Below are 25,259 nucleotides of genomic sequence, written 5' to 3'. Positions count from 1 at the left end.
TTAGTGAACCGAGGCCTTCAGGGACATCAGATGCTCCTCTGAGAGCATCCAGGTGTTCTTAGACCCGCAGTCACTCCCCAACACACAAAACCTCCCCAAAGGCCCAGCTTTTGATGTGCTTTCCCTCTACTTCCCACCAGAGGTTGAACCCAGATGGAAAGAAAGGCTTGAAGAAACCAGATATCATCATTCTATAAAAGGAAGGTGGCAGCCATCGGTACTGGCTTTCCAAAGTACTTTTACGCACGCTATCTCATTTTACCGTCACTGCCATGTGAGGTGGGCCAGCCACCCACGATCACCCCAGCACCCCGGGAAGACAGGAGCCCTGGTAACCACTGTTCACAGGTCCAGCCTGTGATCCTGGTCCTTGCCCACCGGACCCCACTGCTAGGGTAGGAGACAGCAGGGAGGCAGGGAGGCGGGTGGCTAGCGGGGAAGGTCTAGAGAGTCGGTTGTGGGCTGGCATAGGGGCCTTTTGGCCCGGAACTCTGCCTTTCCTCCCACCCACACTCCTGTTCTCAGGCCTCTCTGTGCTTCCGCCGGATACGGGATCCACCCCCGCCTTGCCCGCCGTCTCCTCAGGGGCCTCAGCCCCGAGGAACCGAGCAGGTACTGCAGCCAAAGGTAGGAGCCGAGGGCGGTGGGGCGGCAGGCAGGCACTCTTAGGGGAACCGCCCATCACAGTTGGGACGCTGATGTGTTAGGCCCACAGTCAAAGGCTGGAGGGCTGCTGGTACAGGATACTAGACGAATGCAGGTGGAGAGGGGGAGGATCGTACATTCCAGTCAGCGGTGCCCAGATCATGACACTCAGGCCAGCCACCCACTGCCAGCACCTTCCAAGTCCCATGAGAGCCCAGAGTCCATCACCGCCCTGAGGGCCCCGGGGTGAGTACGAGCCCAGGCTTGGTAGCTTGAAGACCGTATCTGGGGTCCAGTGTGGCCAGCTTCTGTCGGCCATCACGCCCAGGCCCCTTCACAGAACTCTTTCTCAATCACAGTGGTGTTTGCTTGCCTTCCCTTTCCCCGCGTGCCAAAGACAACACATGATTTCTCAATCACAAGTACACACACACCCTCATCTGTGACACGGCCGTGCACCCCACCCCCATGTTATCTGATTCGTGGCCGAGGCCGATCCATCCCAATTGAGAAATAATAACTAACAGAACAGAACATTTCCACTGAGCATTCTCAACTCTAAATATATTTCACAATGCTGGGCACTGGGACATGTCTTAATAGCATTCTGGGCAAAGCGGGTTTTAAAATACGCACCCAGGCGTGTGCGTGTGCGTGTGTGTGTGTGCGCACCCATGCATGTTCACACATGGTAGCTGACTGCGCCTGTCACTTGCCCAGGCAGGAGAGGGGTTTGCTTTCCCAAGAGCTGTTCTGTGAAGCAGCAAAAGCTTTATTCACAGGTGGTCCCACAGGTGACTCTGGTGCACACGCTCACGGTCTGGTCAGCATGGGTTCATCTTATTTATCTCCACCTTTGTCTGCACTAATGCTTTCTTAGCTTCCAGGAGTGCCCACCTCTGGGGTGGCTGTCAGGAGGAAGAGGAGCACAACATCCTTTAGGGTTGGCTTTCCCAAAGGACACTGGAGTGTTCGAGCCTTGGGTTTCAGCAGCCACCACCAGGAAAGCACCCCCAGTCCACTCTTGGGTTTCTGTTTCTTCCTTCTGCAGGTTCCAGATCAAGTCTCTCACCCAAAGAACACGTTCAGGGTTACCCCATCGCCTTGTTTGGTGCCAATGGATTTGCCTGGCCACTGGTGTCAGCGGCTTTCTTGACCAACAGGAACGGCGTGGTGTGTAAGGTGATGCACTCTTGCCCTCTACTACAGGGGGAGCAGGAGGAAGGGAAGGATGGCAGGGGAGCAGCCAGAAGACCTGGATTCTGGTCCTAACTTGGTCATTGATTTGCCTTACAACCTTGCAAATCCTGCTCTCACAATCTCTCTGCATTTTTTTTTCACCTGTAAAGTGATGGATGATGTCTAGTGAAAGTCGCTCAGTCGTGTCCACTCTTCGCAACCCCAGGGACTGTAGCCCACCAGGCTCCTCTGTCCATGGAATTCTTCAGTCAAGAATACCAGAGGGAGTTGCCATTCCCTTCTCCAGGATATTTTCCCAACCCAGGGATCGAACCCAGGTCTCCCACATTGCAGGCGGATTCTTTACCATCTGAGTCTCACAGGGTCAAAATTTTATTATTCAAAAGACTTACCATACCCTTTTATCCAGCCTCCAAGGGATTCCTCTGAGGGGTATAATCACCTCTTTGGTTGGGAGGATCCCCTGGAGAAGGGAATGGCAACCCACTCCAGTATTCCTGCCTGGAGAATCCCATGGACAGAGGAATCTGGTGGACCACAGTCCACGGGGTCACAAAGAGCTGGACGTGACTGAGCGAGGGCCACATACATTCTCTCCCTGAGCCATATGCCATCTGTGTGATGCCTCACAACACCTAGGCGGTCGGGCCAGGACAACCCAAGCAAAAAACTGACACCCATTCCCAGAAATCTGTTCATTTTAAATCCTTCTAATCCAGACAACCTAAGTTCCCTCCTTCACCCACTTGCAGTCTATCTTTCAGTGAAAGAAACTTCCAGAACTCACGACCAGCCCTTTCTTTGGAACCATTCTGCCGCCCTGCACTTTCCAGCCTCCAGAGACACGGGTGTCCTCTCCTGCCCAAGCCTCGGGGTAAGGAAACTGCCCTGCTCCTGACGCACTAACTCAGCGCCCCCACACAGGGGCCAAGGGTGGCGTCCAAGCGATCCCAGGTGGAGTACAAGGACCAGGGTCCTGCCTGACTGGCTGAGAGAGTAGGACAAAGCAGATGGGGTCCAGAAGAGAGAGGGAGGCACCTCACAGGCCCGCAGCTCAGCTTGAGCCGGTTTACCCATATCCTTTGCTACTGTTTAGATGCCAAGAGATGGCTATAACGAGGCAGTGACCTCTCCTAATTCAAAGCAAAGGGAAACGGGCAGAGAAGAATCTGAGTGTATTTAAGGGTCACCAATAGATTCTAAATGGCGCCGTCTGTGGGAATGATCAACGTGGAAACAAAGTCCCAACTGGTTTCTAGAGCAAAAGAACAAACTGTCAGAACTCAGGGTCTGTCTCTCTAGAGCAGTGGTCCCCAACATTTTTGGCACCAGGGACCTGTTTCTTGGAAGAGAAATTTTCCATGGACCACGGTGTGGGGTGGGGGGAATGGTTTGGGGATGATTCAAGTGCATTACAATTACCGTGCACTTTATGCCTATTAGTGTTATATCAGCTCCACCTCAGATCATCAGGCCTTAGGTTCCAGAGGCTGGGGACTCCTGCTCTAGACCACAGCCCCCATCACCTCCGTCCCTCATGGTGCTGCTGCAAAGTATTCGATGAAAATGGAAAGTCTGTCCGCCTCTTTCTTCCTGAGCCACATACACCTATATTTTCCCAGCCCGGCCATGCCTTCTCACAAGGTCGAACTGCTCGTGGCCATCTGAGGTCCTCAGCCTCCACTGTAACACAGGCAAGGAGGGCAGCTCAGGACATCTTTGCACCTTTCTACGCCTGCTGCCTTGGTTTTCACACTCTCTTCTCTGAGAAGCAAGAGCACTGGGCACGGTTTTGAGTGCAACCCAGTTCGAGACGGCCCAAGCATCTCCACACTCTAGTCGGCAGAGAGTCCATTCCCTCACAGGCTTCGGGGCCCCACCACCCACTCTTGGGGAGCAGGCCCAGATGCTCTCCCACCCCCGCTTCTGCCCCAGCATGTCCACACCTGACTCATTGGGTAAACTCACCCTGAAGCTAAGAGATTTTCAATTCGGGCCAAGAAGACCAAAAAAAAAAAAATTAACCTCTAACAGGTTTCTAGCTATTTTCTCAAGAGAGCTGAATCATTATGAGAAATCAGAGGTAAGCTAAGACGAACTTCTTAACAAGTTAACTGGAGGGAACGACACACTCCTCACTGATTCTCAACCACACAATTCTTGCCTAGTAAAACCAAGTCAGCAAGCTACATGCTCATTCAAACCACTTTCGTGCTGTTGTGAGCCTGAACGTTCATACACATCTGCTTTTGACTGTGACTATGTAATGGCAGAAGGCCTGTTTTGCTTTCCTTTTCTTCGTAGGGCCTAGTTTAGAAGCGACTGCTCAGTGCTGCCAAAGAAATCCCAGACAGCCTCCTCTCATCTGAACACTGCGCCAAGCACAAGAGCCTCATGGGCACCTCCAACCCAGAGCTGGACCTTCACTTGTGCCCCTGAAGTCCACGGGTGGAAGGCCAATGGTGACGTCACAGCTGCACAAAGCCTGAGCTTCAGGCCAACCTCGCCTCGGGATGACGCTTCATCTCCCCACTAGAACACAGCAGGAGAGGAAGTGGGAGCAGGGAGAGACTGACGCTAGATGCCATCCTCACCCGCCCAGCCTCCAGGGACAGCGGTCCATACCAGCTGCTCCCTAAGGGGCACCCTCTGCATCTGTGCCCTGCTGGAGAAGCTCAGCCCTCCTTCACCCCACACGGCCAAGGACTAAGGGGAGAACGCTAGAAGCAGGGCCGGCACCAGTGCTTGCCTCAGAGAGACAGGTTCAAAGCCCAGCACTGCCAATATTCCATTTCTTCCCAAGCTCCTCTGCCAAAGACAAATGGCAGTGAGAACAGACCAACAAGAGGGGAATTCTGTTCCAGTAACCCAAAGGCTGTCCCTCTTCGCTGTCTTCCTGGGGAGGTGAAAGTGCCTGCCCTGTGACTTTGCTGGTCACACCACACCAGCACTGAAAACTAAGATCTGTCCTGAGAGTTAATTGAGTGGGGGAACCACTGACTCACCTCTGTCTGAGAGAAGATGCAGTGGGGAAGCCATCCTAGAAGGGCCTTTATAAGATGATGCTTTCTTTGTTCTCACCCTACACGACTCCATCCCCCACTCCCACCAACACTCTAGCTTCAGCAGCTCTGAAGGTCCTTCCAACTCACTCCTCTACTTGGTGTGAGCTCCCCCACGAGCAGAAGTCAGCCCAATGCTTGATCTTTCGCTTCCTGATCCCGCGACCATCAATCTGACCTACACAGTACTTCTAGGGGTACTCAGAAGAGATGAGGACAAGATAGAAGGTTCTATGACTCAGCTCCCCATGATGGTTTCAATGATCCCTTTCTCTCAAAAGCCTGCTGCCTTCCGGGAGTCAATACTGCCTAAGGCTCTCTATTGATCATGGGAAGGCGGCCCCATACAAACCTCCCGCTCCCCTCTTGAGCCGGACCTGTCCATTGGCCCTGACTGGCAGCTGTGTCTCCCCACATGGGCATCCTGTGAGCTGGGTCCCTTTGGGAGCTCTGACAAGGCTCTCAGTCTGCAAAGCAACAAATGGCCCTTAAACCCAATGGTAAGAGAACCTCCCCGGCCTCCCTCACCTCTCCGAGTGGAAACAGAACTGATAGAGGAAAAGAGTTTATGCACTTCCACAACGGGCTTACTCTTCTTCCCCAGATCATTAAATTCACAATGTGCCTTCAATGTCCACTTGCCTTCAATTCAAATGCCAAGAGGAAGGCCAAACAGTCAACGCCATTCTGGGCTTAAACTTTAAGAGATGAGTGAAAAGCGATTGGGTTACGAGGGATTTACTCCCAAAAGCAACTTCTAGGGAGACTGCAGAGTGTTTCTGTACACGGTCCAGGCTTCTGTTCTCTCTCCACATGCCTTTCTGTGGTGAAAGAATACTCTGAACAGAACTGTTCCGCTAGCAGCCTCCACCCTAGGCCAGGGCAGGTCATCCACAGGACACCTGGGATGCTCACGGAATGTTCTCTACTTTCGAAGGGTGACAGGGAATCTTCTCAAGGGACATCTCTCTCTCCTTCTTAGTCCATACCATGCAATGCACAAGCATGCGAGATCTTAGTTCCCCAGCCACGCACTGAAACCGCCTTGGGAGTACAAAGTCTTAACTACTAGACCACCAGGGAAGTCCCACAAGAACATCTTTTAATGCTGTCAATAGTGAGTGATCTATTTCAGTCACCAAGGGTCCACAGGCACATCCAGTGTCATCCTCCTTAGGTACTTTCTTGGAGTATCAAGTCCACAATTCTGGACTAAGCCATTTGTAAGTTCTTCAAATCTACAAGCTCCTGGAAGACAGGAACCAGGACTCCATTTCTCCCTCCAGTCCCTCAGCACCGACACAGGCAGCCAGAGCAGACCCATGAGAGGCTACAGCTCCTGAAGCAACTGCCAAGCACCCCCAGACCAAGGGATAGCCCACACTAAAAGCCAGCCCTGGAACTGCCTGGATTCAGACAGGAGGCCTGGCACCCCCAGAGAGAAAAAGCAAGCATAGTTCTAATCTTGGCTAGGGAGTGGGTCACGTCCATTTTCTCAAGGCATAAATAAGGGAAATTGTCCTTTTACCCACTTTTTTTAAACGTTGAGATTAGACAGTCATTTGACAAGCTGTGAATGCTTAGCTGGTATTACCGCAAATTATCCTTCTAGCAATAGAGTTCGTTGCTCTCTGACTAGTCAATATTAATAAACATTAGCGAATGCTTTTACAACACAATTTATTTTTTAATACAGCTCTTTATGTATGCCATAAAGTAAATATACCAATAAAAAGCAAGGATTTCAAACAACAGATTAAAAAAAGCAACCAAGAACTAACAGAGTGCTAGTTAACACCTTCTGTGCTGCTAAACGGGGGGCAGGCTGACAGCAAGCATCCCTCTGCTGGGGATCCAGGCCTATGGGCCATGGAAGATGGAGGCCGTTGCCTCAGAGCCTTTTAAAGAGGCATATTTTCTCAAAAGTCTAGATTAGAAGCATGGTATTTTGACCACTAGTGGTAAAGAACCGCCTGCCAGTGCAGGAGACATAATGAGACACGGGTTTGATTCCTGGGTCAGAAAGATCCCCTGGAGAAGGGAATGGCAACCCACTCCAGTGTTCTTACCTGGAGACTTTCATGGACTGAGGAGCCTGGTGGGCCATAGTCCACGGGGTCACAGAGAGGTGGACATGACTGAGCAACTAACACACATATTGACCAAAAAACTGGACGGGAAGTGGGGGACACAATGTTCACTCTAGCTCTTCCAGGAACCGTCCCAGCGACCTTGGTCAAATCACTTACCCTCTCCAGATTTCACTCTGCAGCTTTGGAGCCAAGCAAGAATTGAGTTAGATGACTTCCTAGGCCTTTTCCAACCAGGTTTATGACATTAAAGGGCTGTGGGGTTAACAGGGGCCTGTGCTAGCCAGACTACAATCTTCTTTGTGAAGAGTCCATACTGGTAACATCCCCTCAATCTCTGTCACTGAGCCCAGAACATAGGAGGGACTCAGTGCATCTTTGCTCAGTAAACAGACAAATATGAAAGGGAATTCAAGGAGAAAAAATGTAGAGGTTAAAAAACCACACTGCCTTTTACACATGCATGCACGCACACACGTGTGCACGCACACACACACACACACACACCAGTAACAAACAGTTGTCCCTTTAGATGGCCAACAGGCACATGAAAAGATGCTCAACATCGGTAATTATTAGAGAAATGCAAATCAAAACTACAATGAGGTATCGCCTCACAAAAAGTCAGAATGATCATCATTAAAAAGTCTACATTTAACAGATGCTGGAGAAGGTGTGGAGAAAAGGAGAGAAACCCTCCTACACTGTTAGTGGGAATGTGAACTGGTGGCAGCCACTATGGAAAACAATATTTTGTTTTCAGAAAATTTAAAACAGAATCACCACAGGAATGAGCAGTACCACTCCTGGGGATGTATCCAGAGAACACTATAATTTGAAAAGATACATGCAACCCAATGTTCAAATCAGCACTACTCCTAATAGCCAAGACATGCCAACAACCTAGATACCTAAATGTCCATCAACAGATGAATGGATAAAGAAGATGTGACATATAGATGCAGATAAAGGTATACACACACAATGGAGTACCACTCAGACATAAGAAAGAATGAGGTAATGCCATTTGCAGCAACATGAATGGACCTAGAGATTATCACACTAAGTGAAGAAAGAGGAAAACAAATACCATGTGATATCAGTTACATGTGGAATCCAAAATATGACACAAACGAACTCGTCTATAAGACAGAAACAGACACGCAGACACAGACAACAGACCTGCGGCTGCCAAGGGGGAGGAGCGAGACGGGCGAACCGGGAGTTTGGGATTTGCAGACGCAATCTATTATATAGAGAACAGACAAGCAAAAAGGTCCTACTGTACAGCACGGAGAACGCTATTCAAAGCCCTGTGATAAAGCGTAATGAAAACGAGTAAGTCAAAGAATGTGTGTATAACTGAATCATTTTCCTATACAGAAGTTAACACAACCTTGTAAATCAACTATATTTTAAGCTAACGTTTTAAAATAGAACAGTTGTCCCTGTTGTCCAAAAGAGAAGACCTCCCTGGGCTTCTTGGAAGGAAAACCATGCATTCTGCCTTGGCCCGGGATCAAGGCCAATCTGGAGCTGAGTGAAGAGTGGCAGGGGCTGTCCTGAGCCTTGAAAATATGAGGAGGAACAATGTCATTCCCCACGGCATAACCACACGAAGTACAGTGCTTTCAGATAAGGCTGCCCCAGAGTGTTAAAACACAACGTCAAAAATGACAAAGGGCCGTGCTAATCTCCCCGCAGCAACTGCTCAAAGAAGGATCTTCGTGGCAGCCCAGCACCGGGAGGCCCAGGCTTCTGGCTGTTATGTAACCGGCCCTTTGTTTTAAAGCACCAAGTTCTCCCAAGTCATTTATTTGAAATATCTCTATCAACAAATTTCACCAAGAACAAAAGTTTTTCATTTGTGCACCAGGCTATAGGATGATCTTATCACACACAATCTCATACGGTCTTCTTTCAACAAGGTCTTAGCGTGCTTATCTGCGAACTTCCTGGTAGCCAAATATGATTGAAATGTTCTATTTATGCTCACTGGATTAAGGAGATGTTGCAAAACTGCACAAAAACCTGGCAGATGTAAGCAAGGTATTACAGCCGGGCCAGTTAAGATGTGAGGGAAGGAGATCAATACACACTTTTGTAGTTTTCTTTTCTTTTTTTTTTTAATTTTTTTTTTTTTTTAAGAAACCAGAAAAGTTGTGCTTTCAGAAAAGGGAAGAGGAAAAAAAGTAAAATACCTTAAGATTTATAGCTTTTCAGAGCTTTTTTCCAAACCCAAAACAGGGCACCATGAGGCATGCTTCATGATGTCAGCCCAAGGGAAACAAAAATAAACCCAAAATATTCTCTCCAGATCCCAAAAGGCCCTATATGGGAACTGAACTATGATTACGGATGAGCAGCGCTTTTTCGCTCTGTCACTCCTATATGAAGCTTTCAACCAGTAAAAACAGCCAATTTCTAGGAAAACCCTTTCAAAAAGCTACAGATTCCCCCTTAATCTTCCTGCTCTGCCCGGGTGTGCGGAGGAAATGTCGTTCTCGTAGTTATCTAGGCTCATTCTGACATGCTCTCCTGTTAGCCAGGCAGCCAAAATTCTACCGCCTTCCCATCCCACAGACCAGCCATGAATCCTTAGAGACTATTGAAAATAACTGAGGTTTATTAAGGGCCTGAGGAGAAAGTTCCTGTAGAATTAAACCCTTCTGAAAAATCTTCTTAATGTATATTGCCTCATTCTTTCTGCTTTAGCACACCGAAAATTGAATTACTTCTCTATGAGGATGCTGAGATTTTGGAGCCATCATTCTGAACATCAGTCTCGAAACGCAAGATCGGGGAGTGCACAGATGAACCTGTGTGGACATCCAATCACACTGCAAAAGTCATTGTCATTTTAATGAAGGAAAAAGGCAAAGCCCCAATAGATAGCCATTTCTCTGCTAGTTCTTTTTTCCTTCTAGAAAAGTGCAAAAAAAAAAAAATATCTAGTCTACAGAGATTTAATAATAATACGGCTAGTGCGTTTATAAATCACATCCGAGTCCGAAAGGGTTTGCTGAGGACGGTCTCAGCCACCTCGTGTCTGGGGAAGGGAGCACAGTCTGCTTTCCGTGGAAGAGGACACTGACGGTGAGTCACTGATCTTCCCGTAAAGCAGGCAGAAGTCTCCACATCTCCCACCTCCCGCTCCACACGCACACTTGCCCACCTGAGAGAGTACGTGCTCCACCCGTAACGTCCCCTCATACCCCTAGAGGCACCAGAAAACCACCAGCAAGAGAGGAGACATGAGCACACGCCCGGGACTCACCCAATGTGAATCGGGAAGTAAACGGGGCCACGGAGCGCACAGGTGAGTCCGATGATGACACCCAGCGCCCACCGCAGGCTGGCTCCTGAAAGGACTTCATCACCTCCTACAGGGAAGACCTCAGGGAATGCTTGCAGCCTCACCCCCGACAGCTGTTTAATATCTGTTAAGCACCTTCTGGGTGCCCAGTTCTGGGAAAGTTAAGACTGCACTGGAGCCGAAGTCCATGTGGGTAGGTTCTGCATCAGCGTTATTCTCCATCACTGCACTCCACTGATTTCCGGCATATCCATTCCTGCACTTGCCAGGACTGACAGCTATACACCGTGTTTTTGCTGCTATTCCTTATCTCTACTAGACTATAAGCTCCCTGAAAGCAGAAACTATCTGCTGTAGCTTCAGAGTCTGGCACAGTGCCTGGTACAGAGTAAGGATTCGATACATTTTTTAAGTGACGGCTTTATTGAGATCATTTACATACATACCATAAAATTTACTCCTTTAAAGTTACTCTGACGGTTTTTAGCCTGGTGAGCTGCCGTCCATGGGGTCACACAGAGTTGGACACGACTGAAGCGACTTAGCAGCAGCAGCAGCATATTCACTGAGCTGTGCAACTATCACCATTATTTCCATTCCCAGAACATTTCTATCACCCCCAGAAGAAACTCTCTACCTGTTAGCAGTCATTCCCTATTCTCCTGTCCCCCAGTCTCTAGCAACCACCAATCTATCTTCTCAATGGATTTACCTATTCTGAACATTGATGAAATGGAATCACACAGGAAACCTCTTTTGTCTGGCTTCTTTCACTTGGCATAATGTTTTCAAGGCTTGTCCATTCAGTAGCATGCATCAGTACTTCATTCCTTTTGATTCCATGGGATGATATGTGTATGCATGCTCATGACCGACTCTTTGTGACCCCATGGACTAGCCCTCCAGGCTCCTCTGTCCATGGGATTCTCCAGGCAAGAATACCGGAGTGGGTCGCTGTGCCCTCCTGCAGGGGATCTTCCTGACCCCGGGAACAAACCTCAGTCTCTTAAGTCTCCTGCATTGGCAGGTGGGTTCCTTACCACTAGTCCCTCCTGTTACGTATGTATGAGAAAGTGAAGTTTCAATCGCTCAGTCATGTCTGACTCTTCTATGATCCCATGCACTGTAGCCCGCCAGGCTCCTCTGTCCATGAATTCTCCACGCAAGAATACTGGAGTGGGGTGCCATTTCCTTCTCCAGGGGATCTTCCCAACCCAGGGACTGAACCTGGGTCTCCCGCATTGCAGGCAGATTCTTTACTGTCTGAGCCACCAGGGAAGCCCTGTATGTATGTACATATATAGGGCTAATTTACACATCTAATTTATCCACTCATCAGCGGATGAACTTCCGGTTGTTTCCCCTTTTGACTATTATAAATAATGCTTCAATATGTCCATGTGTGTACAAGTTTTATCTGTGGACATCTGCTTCCAGTGCTCCTGGGTGTTCACCTAGGAACAGACTTACTGGTACCTCTATGTGTAACCTTCTGAGGACCCTTCCAAGGCCAGACTCTTGCAAGGCAGCTGCACCATTTTACATTCCCATCAACAATGTATGAGGTTTCCAATTTCTCAGTACATTTTTGGGCTAAATGAATAAATGAATGAAGATTCTTTCTGCTCTAAAAGCCTGCGGAGAAGGGGATACATTTCCAAGGCTCCAGCACTAAGCTCGCATCTTCATCTGCAGACATGACATGCCACACTTGTGTTGAACAGAAACCCCAAAGAAGGCTATTTATATTTAGCTCATTCTAGAGAGAGAGAGAGAATCGAATGAAAAAATGAAGACAAGGAAAATAAAACTCCAGACAGCTCAAAGTGGGTTCTACCTTTGCATATGATTTCAACCCCCACTCTCCACCCCATGTCCAGACTCAATAATTTAATAACACACACGCCTTAAACAGATTTAGTTGAAAAAAAATATGCCCAGGATCCCAGCTCAACTGCAGCTGACTCTGATTTGGTCAGCAAGAAGAGCAGCTTTATTTGATAGCCCTGCTTATCTAAGACGGGAAGTTTGAAAATATACTTAAAATCAACACATACAAACAAAACTATCCCAGGAAAAGGCTAGGAGAGAGACCCACAGAGATGAGGACACAGGCAAGCCAAGAGCAAGGTTGGCCTCTCTTCCCAAAGTGTGGGAGTTGGGGGAGAAGCTTCGAGAAGGGCTCCTCAAACTTCTTTTGCTCCCCTTGTCTCTCTTTGTAAAAGAAGGCAGCTCTATGCTTGCTGCACAGACTCCTTGCAAAGAACAAACAAACCAAGGCTGGGACAGAGCAAGGCCCCTTGCAAGCTGCAGGTAATTAAAACGGCCTGTAAATGCCCCAGCAGAAAGCACTTCAAAGAGACAGTAATTCCAGCAATGGCCAGTCAAGACCGTGTGGTGTAAAAATTATGAGTTTTCCCAACGGGGAGCTTTGTGTGAAAAGGACAAGGGTTGGTGGCAAAGGGAGGGCGAGCCACACGGAGGAGGCTGACAACAGCATCCACACTGCGTGTGCGCAGGACTGTGTGTGCGAGCGTGCATCTTGGTGTCACGCACGAGGGCAAGAGAAAGGAGGGCTGTGTATGTGTACAAGAGTGCACATGTATCGACACTGAGACGGTCCAAGCACGTGGGCATGAGATAAAAGGAAAAACAAAATAAAAACAATAATGCATCTTCTCCCCGTGCTGGGCCTCATTTCACAGGGAGGAGTACCAGGCAGCCTGCTCGCTCCGCCAGCTCCTAACCTGTAAGCCCGCCGAGCGAGGTGTGCAGGAAATGCGTAATACCCAGGACGCTGGGCATGGCCAGCAGCCACCACACAGCCAGCTCTCTGGGTAGGCTCGTACTTTCCATCTCACAGACACGCACCCAGGACCGCAGACCACAAGCTATGTTATCATAAAACAGAGGATGGAGAAAAGAGATTCTTAAAAAGAGTCAATGTGGTCATGACTCTGACCACATTCGCTAAATCTTCTGTGTTACCTGCCTGGTGGCCCCGCACCCAGGGGATGCGGTGATGAGTCCGCGGCATGGAGCCAATGCACAGGACAAGGGAGGTGGCAGCCTCGATGCACAGGGACCCTGGCCTCACTTTTACAGTACACGGCACAGAAAACCCACACCGACACGTCTCAGTGATCACCTGGCCACAGCATCACCACCATTTTTAAAAAGCCTATCACTAGGGTATTATTTTTCCTGTATTCTCCCTACAGGATCTAATAGCCACAAAGGGACATTTCTCCTCGTAGGAAAGCTAGCATCACCTCTAGGGTGCTTCCACGGTCCTTCAACTCCCAGAGCTGACAAGCATCCATGTCGCCCCATCCTTTCTGCCTGTGCACCTACTATGGCAGCAGCAGCGCTTGGGGCTGCATGGCTCGCTTGTCTGACTCTCCTACTAGATGGAAAACGACCTGAAGACAGACGCAGCCTCACTTCTCCATAATCTCCAGCCTCACAAAGGGGCTGGATCTGTGGCTGCTCAGGATATGTTCTGGGGAGGAGTGAGTGGGCAGAGGCATCTTGGCCAGCCCGTGGGCAACAAATAAGCAGAAGAGGGCTGGGGTACATACAGCATAGTGTGCAGAGCCTGGTACCCAACTCTCCTTAACCTGCATCAGGCGGTTGAGGGGTTACGTGGCCCTTGGAAGACCCGGAACCAATGGAAGGAAGGTGACAGCAAGCCGGTGCTCGCCGGGGTGGCAGGGAAACGGAGGCTGACGCGAGCCGGTGGCTTTATTTCCCCATAAACAAAATCGCACTCTGCCTCCCTCCTGGTCCCACTCACTAACTCCTCCCTGACATCACTGGCTTTAAGCCCACACATAAAAATGTCCTTTACTATTTTTATTTAATGAGCTTTCATTTTCCTCCCCTTCTTTGTAAATGAGAAAGGAAAGTCCACCTCCTAATGGGGATGGGGGAGAGGAAGCCAAGTGGAATCTTTTTAAAATAGGCCATAACTTCACCAAAAGGCTTCTCCTGGACAACACACCCGACGCACCCCAACCCTCTCCCAGCCCCTGCACCCCGCCACCCTCCCCTTTCTCACCACTCAAAACAAGATGCATGGATTTTGGACATTTGATTACTTTTAAGTATATATTTTCCCCTCAAATAGACTGAATACAATGGTTAGGAAATGTGACAGAAAACTATTCTGAGCCATTTATTGCCTTAATACCCACCTTTGTCCAACAGGCAGTTTTGACAACAGCGATAAATTCCAAATTTATGTCAACAGAGCATATGTTGAACACCTCATTTCTGAGCTAAAGCGGCATGCTGCCCTATAAATCACCGTTCTGTTTGAAATGAAAGTAGATTACAGGCCTGTGTTATTGAGCAGTTAGAGCTATAGTCATATAAATCAGAACTTTTAACTCTAGGCAATCCGTTGTGCAATTAACTAAAGGGTACTTTGTCATTTCAAGGCTTGTGCACAGACTTGGCAGGGCTCAGAGCTACTGGGGAAGGGGGTGGGAAGGAGAAAAGTTTTCAGGCTGCAGGAAGGTTCTCGCTACAGCGTCCATCACACCACCACCACCCACGTCCCCACCCCCAACCACCACCACTGCAACAACCTGCCAAGATTGAACACTGGCAAAGACAACCTTGTAATCAGTACCTGTCACGAAGACAACATCACACCGAGTATTTGTCACCAAGTCACCTCTGGAAACCGAAGGCTCTTCTCATTCATTAATTAAGCATTTCCTGAGCACAAGCCACATGCATAACCTTGTGTTAGGTACTAAGGGGATACCTGAGACCTGAGAGGTGATGATGTAACACAGACAACAATACTAAGATGATGTTGGTAATGAAGGAGGATTAGGAAGATGGTATCCAAGACATATTTGAGCACTTGCTATGTGCACCATCTCATTCAACCCTCAGAACAACTCCGTTGGGCAAGGGTATTTGCATTTCTGTTCTGCCATGAGGAAACTGAGCCATAGGAAGTAATCAGCTTGTCTGAGGTTATCAAGTTGGTAGGTGGCAGAGCCTGTTACATTTCTAGTTGGCAGAGCAAACACGTTAAAAACTCAAGACTCTGATACCAGCCCTCACTGTAAATTTCAGGTTGACAACCGACTAGCTTTAAGATGCTGTGATTCTCTAAGCCTTGGTTTTCTCATCTGCCAAGTGGGATAATGACATCATTACCCCAGAGGACAGAAAAATGAGACTGCATATAAAAAGACACAACAAAGAGCTGAGGACATGTGCTAAATAAATCAGCTAGTAGAACGCTGAAGAAGAAGAAAGATAGACCCAGCTCCTCCAGTTGGTTCATCACATAGCTGCTGAGAAAGAGACAAAGAATCCCAAGTGGAAGATGTGGTTATGAACAGAATGCTGACAAATAATCCATGTTTCAGATGTGCAGAAGAGGAGCAGCTTAAAAGGTGAGTGGTGTGGCTAGAGATGGCTTGAGGGCACGGTGAGACTGAGCTGGTCCTTTCAGGGGCTTTGTAAGCTCTGAAGCTCTACCAACCCATGTTAGGGACTATTAAGAATAGTCCCTAGGAACGGCCTCGGATAAGGGAGAAAGTTCCATGTGATAAGTGGCATCACATGAGCCAAGACTTGCCAAGTCATGCTGGACCAGGCTCTGGGAGTCTGGCTGGCTATCCAGAGGGGTCAGGTGAAGAAGTGGGTTGCAGAGGTCGTAGCAAGGGCTGGACTGTGCAGAGTCCTAAGACAGAGGCAGACTTTGATTTGAGCACTGCAGTCATTGACCAGCCACCAAAACCCTCCCTGAAACAAACAATGGAGCTGGCTTGGAGTAGAAGGCTTGGTGTGGGCAGGAACCATGGAAGGAGAGCGACAGAAAAAAGTACCCAAATTCTGTATTGAGAAGGAGGATATTTCCAAAGATGGTAGTTAGATCAGCCTCCCAGAATAAAATGCCAACACAGCATCCCAACTATGCATGTGTAAGATACTTTAGTCCCCTAAGAAGATACAAGAGAGAGATTAGAATAAACCACCCATCTCGAAGATACTTCAGTCCCACAAGAAGGTACAAGAAGTGAGAGATCAGAATAAACCACCTGTCTCAATGCCAGGCACCTGGCTCCATGGAGTCCATGTTACCAAGGCAGGGAACTCAGCAGAGCCACCGCTTCTGTTACCTGACAGCAGTGTCCATGCAATTAAACAGACCATCATCTCCTGATGGGAATGTAGAGCGAGAACGTGCAACGGAGGAGCTACTTCTCTTAGCCATCTTTGGTTGGTCACCAAGTGTGGCGGGAAGCAAAAACATCCAAGTAGCTTTCCTCTCTCAGCAGCCCAGACAGGTTGAGAATCAATCAGGTATGGACACAATGAAAGATACAACCAAAGCACAGGACAACGCCTGCCTCCCTGCAGCTTGCCGTCCAGTCGAGAAGACCATTCACAGAAGAATGTAAACCGGTTCTTACTCCTACGCTTAGGCGTCAGGTCTTCACTTCAACCGCCACACTCAGATTCAGCAGGAACCAAAAACTCAAGGACTCCCCTGAGGATGGACTTCCTAGAAGGCAACAAGGATGAGTAGCAGGCAGAGAAGAGGAAAGGCATTTCAGATGAGGGCAAAGCAAGCCTGAGAATCCCATGGTTCCTGAGCAAAGGGTGGCCAGCCAGAAGCCCAGCGAGGGGGAGCTGAGAGTCGTGGAGCGGCATGGGAGGCTGTAGACCAGATGCTCAAAGGAACCAAGGTGGGACTGGGGAGCAAGCTCACAGGGCACCATCGCAGGCCCCTGGCACGGGGAGGGGCACAGGACGCAGGTGGTGCCACAGCAGAGGCCTGCCGTGCCCCAGAAGCCCTCCCACCAGGACACATGGCACTAAAGCACATCTGGCCTTGGAGACTGGCCAGGCACTTGCTCTGCGACCTCCTGCACAGCCGCCCCTTCGCAGACAAGTGGATTCCTCACAGGAGTATCAGGGTGAGGGGGCCTTCTTGCCGCCCACTCTGTCTTGGTCACTTGCCAAGGGTGCTCTGTCTTGCTTCCTAGCTGGATGCCAGAGAGACAAGCAAAGAGTGAGCAGAAACCACACCCTCCCCAAGAATCCCCTACTACAGGGCACACACAAGCGGGCACGTCCCCACAACACACTCCATCTCTCACCATCTGGCTGAGCAAACTGCTGGTCTCTGAGGAAAAAAAAAAAGGTAAAAAAAGAAAGGAAACCTCTTAGAGATTATTTGTTTAATATCTGAAAAGTGAGGGAGCAGATGAAGTATGCAAGTTTCATTTAGAAAATCATTAAGGAACTATTACAGTAAAATGAGGCTTCCCGTTTCCAAATAAAGCTGAAACAATCACACTGAACACACTGGCAGAGCTGGCGGATAAAGGAGCTTGGAGAGGAGCAGGAAGGAAGGAAGGACAGTAAAAATAATAACTGGAGACGTCAGGGAATTACAGGCCGCCCCCTTCCCCCTTCAGGAGAGAGGATCAGTTTGATCGATGAGCTGAGAGATCCACAAATCAACAGCAACAGTCTGGAGAAGGGTCTCCATCGGGTTTCAGAAGTGCGGTTCTAGGCACCCCTCTGTTTGGTGGCTGCCATTTGCATCACACGATGTTTGTCTTACAAACTCTCACAAAAGCACCTCTGCAGGAGGAAGAGGCTGGCGTCAGCTTCTTTTTGAGACATAAAGCTGGCTGGGGGACAGGTGATGACTGAGACCATGGGAATATGAGTAACTAGCTCCTCTAGGAGGAAGGGAACAGGGAGGGGCAGTCCCGTCCACTCAAAGTAGACAGATATTTATTGCCCACTAAATGCAAAGCATGCTGTTAGCCACTGTGGAAAGGTTCAAAGAAATGTAATACACAGGCTATACCCTCAAGGACCTTAAAACATAGCAGGGAACATAAGCATGTAAAAAGCTAACAACACAGGACAAGAACAGGGGAGAGGAGATGCAAGGCTCAACATCAGATGGAGGGTGCTCCAAGTTTCACATTTAGGCTCCAAACAACAAGGCAAAAGAGAGTGCTCCTTCTCTGTCCAAGGTTGATTGCTGTCTGCAAATATCTAAACCCCCATGCATCCCTCCCTCAGCTCTTACATCCTCTCCTGGCTCCAGATTCTGTGGTCTGTCAAGCTGGGGATACCAACCCTGGCCACTCTTCAGGCCTGCTACGCTCTCAATGGGCAGCTCCCAGGGTTAGACCCTATCATGGGGTTGATAAGAGTTGCCTCCTGCTCTCCCTGCCACTTGCTTTTCTTTCCAGCTTAGGAACAGAGGACTTACAGGTGGGCCTGTCAGCAGTCCCTGAGCACCCTTTCATCCTGGTCCTCGCCAAGCTCCTCTCCAGGGCCCCACAAGCCAGTCCTCACTTGCTGCCTTCTCTGTGGCTCAACCAGGAGGTCAGTGCTCACCTGAGTGGCTCCCTCTGCACCTGTCACATGCACAGCACAGGGCCTGCTGCATTCATCACCCAGACAGGGGGATGTGCTCAGAGCAGCCAGCTAGGATTTGTCCCCAGCTCTGCACCATCCACTTGGGGAGGAGGGAGACTCCATCGGGGTCTCAGAAAGCCCCCTACCATCCACAGAGTTGTTCTCCAATGCTACTGCTTCATTGTCTTCTCCACGGAACCCATCTTCACTCTCTCTGCCCAAAGAGAAGGACATGGTCAACCTTAATGCAATCAACTATCCCACAGTGGGCAGGGAACTCTGGCTCCCTTCCAGGAGACATAATTTAATTCATGTGCTAATTGTCTTGCTGGAAGCCTCCAGGACTCTCACTGTGAGGAGGCTGGAAGGATTTGGAAGCGCCTGGAAATCCTTGGGTCTGGTCATATAAATACTTAACTGCCGTCTGGACATTCACATCATGTTACCTCCCTATAGCCAACAAGTGTGTGGCCAAGTTCCTTCTCCAGCGAGGCTGAGAGATGGAAAGGACCACAGGTAGCCTTTTCATCTTTCTTGCTTACTCTCCACTTTCTTTCTTTCCCAAGGCACTTGCATCTTGGAGAGGATGGGAGAGCTGGGGAACGGGGAAGCTCTGTGAGTGGGGGAGCACTGACTTCTTTACCTGGCTATCAGCTGTGACCTTAATCATGACAATAAGGTTTAGTTTCTCTTTTGGTAGAGAGATGAAGAGAAGCAGACTTCAAATGGGAGAGATAATGGTTGGTCTGAACAATGTGCCCCCAAAGGTCACCCCTGCATGCAGGAAATAAGAGAAGACACAGAGGCAGTTTCCATAATAGTTTAACCTTCCAAGAATCAGAGGGCTTAGACAGCCTGGGAGGTCCTTGGGCCTTCTCTGTATCCAGGAATAAAGGAACTTAAGCATTACAGACAGAAAACCTAGAATATTTTTAAAGACTTCCAGGAAAGAAATGTCAGAGAGAACATGGGACCGTTGTGGAGATTTTGAGGCAGAAGAACGGGACAATAAGAGACAGTACTAAACACATCATCCAGCAAAAAGAGCTAAGTCACAAACCCCAGAGACAGTACATTATGACCTTCAAGGAGGCTGATGCCCTTCACTTAAACCTAAGCTAGAATCTTAAAAATAAAACTGAAACACCCAAGACAAAGTCATCCTCAGTAGACATTATTCTCAGGTTCCATGATGGAGAGTAATACCTCGCCAACCAAACCCTTTGGGAGGCAATATTCTATCTGATTAGTTTCATTCATCTCTTGGGGGAATCCTGAGAAGCTGAGCTCTGTCTCTACTACCACAATTCACCTACCGCCCTCAGACTGGCAATATCAGAAGGCAAAAACCTTAAAACACAGCAGAGCCAGAAAAGGGGAAAGCTCTCAGATGGCCACAAACTTAAAAGATTTTCCATGGGTCATATAAGCTCTCTAAGCCTCAGTTTCCCCCCTCTGTAAAAGGAGGATGCTCCGCCTCCCGCAACTCTGACAGCCTCTGGACAAATCTGTGGTTGATGAGCTCATGAGACCCTCTCACCTATGGGGGCAGGACCTCATTTCCACAGCTGCTCCTAGACGGCACCTTACCCTCCAAATGGCAGTCAATAACCTTCACAAAATGCCAAGACTTGAAAACAAGTGCTATTTTTAGCCCTTCCTGGGAGAACCTACTTATTTTTTTAAAAACTTCAGGTTGTTCACACAAGGAAGATAAGTTCCAAAGAGAACCTGAGGGAAGGAAGGTGGAGTAAGGCATTGGAACCCCAGGTACCATGCTGGCCAGGGTCCAAGCCTATCCCTCAAGGCAGAAAAATGTCAACCTAATTTCATGCAACCCTCTTCCCATCTTTAGCCAGCGCCCCACCTCAAGAATCTGTACCCAGTCAGTGAGTACAGAGCAGGGGAGAGAGGAGACATCCCACAGAAGGAAGGGAGGTACAGACAAGGGTGGGCTTGTTTTGCTTTGAGAATCTGGGTGGAATAAGGGTCAGTCCTGTCTGGCTCCCCAGAAAGGGATGAAAAAAATCACTTGTGTTGCAGGAACTCCCGAGAACAGTAAAGAGCACCGTTCCCTCTCCCCAGCCATTCACATTCCCTCCACCCGGCTGCATTAGTTTCTTTTTGCTGCTATAACAAGTTACCACCACGTTAGCAGCTTAAAATAAATCAAATGTATAATCTCACAGTTCTACAGGCAGGGAGTTCAGAGTGGGTCCCCCTGGGCTAAAATCACGGTGTGGGCCGGCCAGTGTTCCTCCTGGAGAGTCTAGGGGAGAGTCTGCTCCCTCACCTTTCTCAGCTCCAGGGGCAGCTCTCACTCCCTGGCCTGTGGCCCCTTCCTCCATCCTCCAGGCCAGCAACTCCAGGCTGTCTCTCCCAGGCTGCCATCTCTCTGGCTCTCTGCTTCCGTCCCCGTATCTCCTTTTCTGACTCTGACTCTTCTGCCTCCCTTTCCGACATCTTAAGGCCTTTGTGATTACACTGATTATCTTGGACCCACTTGGATAATCCAAGATACCTCTCTGTCTCAAAGTCAGCTGATTAGCTGTCTCAGTTCCCCACTGCCAGTAACATCTTCACAGTTCTCAGGGAGGACACACACATCTCAGAGGGCGGGAGGCACCATCCTGCCTGCCACATTCATTAACCACACAACTTCAGGAGTGAATTTTTGTCTGACACCATGATCTTCTGCTGGTGCCCACACCTGCAATCACACCAGCCCATAAGGCTTTGCTAAGGAGGAGGAGGAGTGTCTCATATCACCTTATTGATACCCCCAGACAACACCTGGTGAATTTCTGGGGCACTAACAGGATTCACAGGCTACATCCACCTCTGTGGTGGATGTACACACATGTGCATGTACGGGTGTGTGTGTAGTGTGTGGCCTTAACCCCTGAGAGAAGGGATTATAGCATATACATCTTTGAATCTTCCACAGTATCCAGCACATCTCTAGATACAGAAAAAGACACTCAATACTGGTCCTTATCTGACCCCTGGACCAATGATCCCATGAGTAATATGGATTACTCAAATCCTAGAATCAGGGAACTTCTAAATCTTAAGCTTTAGAATTAACCTGAAAGGTATTCATTTAAAAACACAAGGCAGTGTTTATTATAAAACAAATACTTAACAAAAGTTTTCCCTCTTAATTCTCTCTCTGGTTACATTTCTTTTATCCACCACCATTGTTTACTTCCCAGATGGGGGAAGTGTTAGCAGCTCGGTCGTGTCTGACTCTTTGCGACCCCATGGACTGTAGCCCGCCAGGGTCCTCTGACCATGGGATTCTCCAGGAAAGAATACTGGAGTGAGTTGCCATTCCCTTCTTCAGGATATCTTTCCGACTCAGGGATCGAACCTAGGTATCTTGCACTGCAGGCAGGTTCTTTACCATTTGAGCCAGGGGAGGGCTAATCAAAATACGAGTAAAAACCCATAATGATGCTTTAAGAACATTTGAGGATTTCAGTTCTTCTGGCCTTGCCTATATCCATCCCACCCAACAACCTGGTGAGCGTAGATGCTGACATGTTAAATACCTTCGCTGTGCGGCCAATCCCAGGTAGAAAATGCTGCGCTCAGTGTCTCTGGAGGGCCATCAGCTGGCCCCATTCCCATCTGTTAAATATAAGAAATAATCCTTTCCTTATCTTCATAACTGAAGACACAGCTGAGCTTGTGAGTCTAGAAGCCCAGAAGCCCTCTACACTTTGCCCGTCCTGTGCCATCACAGAGTCTGAAGATGGAAAAAGAGGAAAAATGAGGGGGAAAGGAGGACAGAGGAAGACCCAATGCAAAGCTGTAGTGAGGAAATACAGCTCTGTTTGGTGGTAATGCAACCAGAGCTGGGAGAACAAATCAAAGCCACTGGAGGTTTGCAAATCACTCTCTCCCTGGACCTCCTTTGGCACCAAGACCAAACATCAGGCACAGAGCAGAAGGCAGATACAGTGAAATGCCATCGTCCCTGAGCCCTGCTGATGAAGCATGGGGTCCATGTGCAGACTACAGGCAGCGACTTTCACAGATCCACCCCAGCCAAGGGAAAGCTGTCCTGAGCCCGTGGTGGGGCCCAGCCAGGCCTGCTCCTGTGTCAGAAGCTGCACACAACCCCACCATGCTCTCCACACCAGGGCTCTCTGGGCACTGGCAAAAAGAGCCAGGCTGCCCTCCCAACACCCATGGGAGACCTAAGTACTTTGCCAGCTTGTGGGGGCCTCTGGGGAGAGTTCCATGGGCCAACTACCCCAGGGACCATAAAAACATGGCCAGAAATCTGGTCTGCGATGCTGCTGTAGTCATGACACATGTCTGAGGACCACCAGGCCAATCCAGCCGAACACCTGTGCCAGAGGAGCAATTTCCATGGATGCTGACCTGCCAGGAGACCGATGTCTCCTTCTTAGAGGCTTGGACCTAACAAGCGAGGGCCAAGACCGCCCAGGCCCCATTTTCAAGCCTTATAGTTGGGGTCACTGAAGGAACCTCAGTAAGAGGGCCTGGGAGGAAAATACCATCAACCTGATGGCTCCTCACAGTAAGAGCTTCAGCCCCAAGCTCAGGCCTTGAAAGGCAAGAGCCCCTGGGGCTCTGTGCTGCACCTCAAACTCATGATTGCATTTTGAAATCCAAGATGAGAGTAGCCTTTGGAAAGACTGGGCCACATCCTCTGGTGGGCGCTCAGCAAAGGCAGCATGGCAAGAAATAGAGATGGAGACCTTCAAGTGGAGAGCCCAGAGGGCACCCTGCCAGCACACCTCCCCAAGGGCCGACCAGAGCAACCCAGTGCCAGGAGGGGTGGGGCGGAGCTGGTGAGCGGCCAACTCCTCCAGTTCAGGCCATTAATTAGATCGGAAAGTGTACCCCACACATTGTGTAAATGGACCCATTCACCAAGAGAGCACAAACACCTCAGCAAGGCAGGGCAGCGATGGGCTTTGTGAAGACAGAAGACGAGAGATGGACAGGCAATGCTTTTGATTTTGGAGAGATCTGGAAGGTTACCAGCCCTGTGCGTAGCTGCACTATAAAAAGAGTCAGACACTAAGTATTTCCTTTCCCATAAAATATTCATTGCCGCATGGAAGAGCCAAGAAGCCGAAACCTCAAGCATGTCTAACTTTGTGCTGCAGTAATAGCAGAGTTTTATAGGAACCTTCTGATTGTATTTATACCAGGCTATAAATACAGTTCCATCTGAGAGAGAGGAGAGGAGACACAGCTAGCCCCCCACAGAGGATGCACTGGAATGAGAAAGACCCCAGGTACACCCACGATTCCAATGAGCATCTCAGCTAGAATACGTCAGACGGAGAGATCCGTGGTACCCATCCTCCTTAAGGAAGTATGTGCAGAGAAGCCTGGACTCCTCTCCCAAAAAATGCTTGGGATGTACTGAAAACCTGGGTTAAAAATGGCACTGCTCTTGCTTAACAACGGAACAACGTCCCAAATGCCTGATGTTTACTCAGCTCTTTGTAATTTACAGAGTGCTTTCCCATCCCTTGATCCCTCCCAACAAGCCTACACAGAGCAGTATGGGTCTCTATGAGCCTCAGGAAGGTTAAGCAACTTGTCCAAGGTCACACAGCTAGAAGGTAGCAAACCCTGATGAGATGCTGGGCACCTGGCTCCACCTCCAGCCCTCTTTCCTACAGTCATCCCTTCTGATGGACACTGGAAGGCAAATCTCTAAAAATTTCACTTGATGACCCCATGCTTCAGCTGCACGACTTCACCCCCTGTGTCTTACAGGGACAACTTTTTCCTTTCTAGTTTATATGAAATAATGAACCCCTGCCAGAGATTGCCATGGATTGGTAAATTGCACATTAAACCAAGCGATGAACATCTTTTCTTCAACTACTCATATGCATTCACCAGACATACAACACACAGACTTCATTTAACTAGATTCTTACAGCATTCCAGACATAAAGGGTGTAGCTTAATAAAATGACATGTAACAATTTCAGAACATTTGACATCGAAGTTTGAGTTGAGCTTAAGTTCACAGTAAATAAATTTATTCTAATAAGATAGGCACCAGTCTTCCTGACTCCCCCAAACCAGTTGGATTTTGCTCAAAAGATGTTTTAGTGTATGAATCCATTGACTTCCAGGGATGTCCTCAGAGAGTCAAAAATGCAGAGTATGCAAAATCCCCATCATTCGCCCTTGGGTACACCCACTAAACCCAGACCAGATAGACACTGCCAAAGACTCGCTCGGGGCCATTCAAAACCAATGAACATGTCTGCCTACTCCAGAAGCACTTTAATGTGTTCCAAGGCCAGATCATCCGTGACCTGCAATGAGTATAATAAATTCTGCCTCAACAGAAAGTTCTGGAAAGTCTCGGAGAATTTAGTTCAGGTTGTAAAGACAAAGAGAAAGAGGTAAACTATGGCCTCCTCTGGGATTATTTATTCTGCTTAGTTCAATCTAAAGCTAGTGTGGCCCTAATGGTTTTTAATGGTCCTAAATGATTCAATGAATCTGGGCATTCACTGG

The 25,259-nt window shown here is 48.8% G+C and overlaps 1 protein-coding gene and 1 long non-coding RNA gene across 17 annotated transcripts in view; one reads left to right on the top strand and one right to left on the bottom strand.

Moving 5' to 3' along the window:
- Positions 1–25,259, bottom strand: part of ZBTB16 (zinc finger and BTB domain containing 16) — a 199,575-nt gene that overhangs the window by 101,359 nt on the left and 72,957 nt on the right. The window lies entirely within an intron of this gene.
- Positions 542–5,538, top strand: LOC147357463 (uncharacterized). Of its 3 annotated transcripts, none has more exons than XR_015141847.1 (4): positions 542–627; positions 1,697–1,827; positions 2,598–2,719; positions 4,150–5,538. It is a non-coding gene; the product is annotated as an uncharacterized LOC147357463 (long non-coding RNA). The 3 variants fall into 3 exon arrangements; XR_015141848.1 differs by lacking the exon at positions 542–627 and adding an exon at positions 720–891; XR_015141849.1 differs by lacking the exon at positions 542–627 and having other exon boundaries at positions 2,610–2,719.

This window comes from Bos grunniens, chromosome 15 (assembly GCF_055505025.1).
Source record: "Bos grunniens cultivar Pamir isolate PY7600 chromosome 15, Bosgru_T2T1.0, whole genome shotgun sequence".
NCBI lineage: Eukaryota > Metazoa > Chordata > Mammalia > Artiodactyla > Bovidae > Bos > Bos grunniens.
This window is presented reverse-complemented; position numbering and strand designations above follow the sequence as displayed.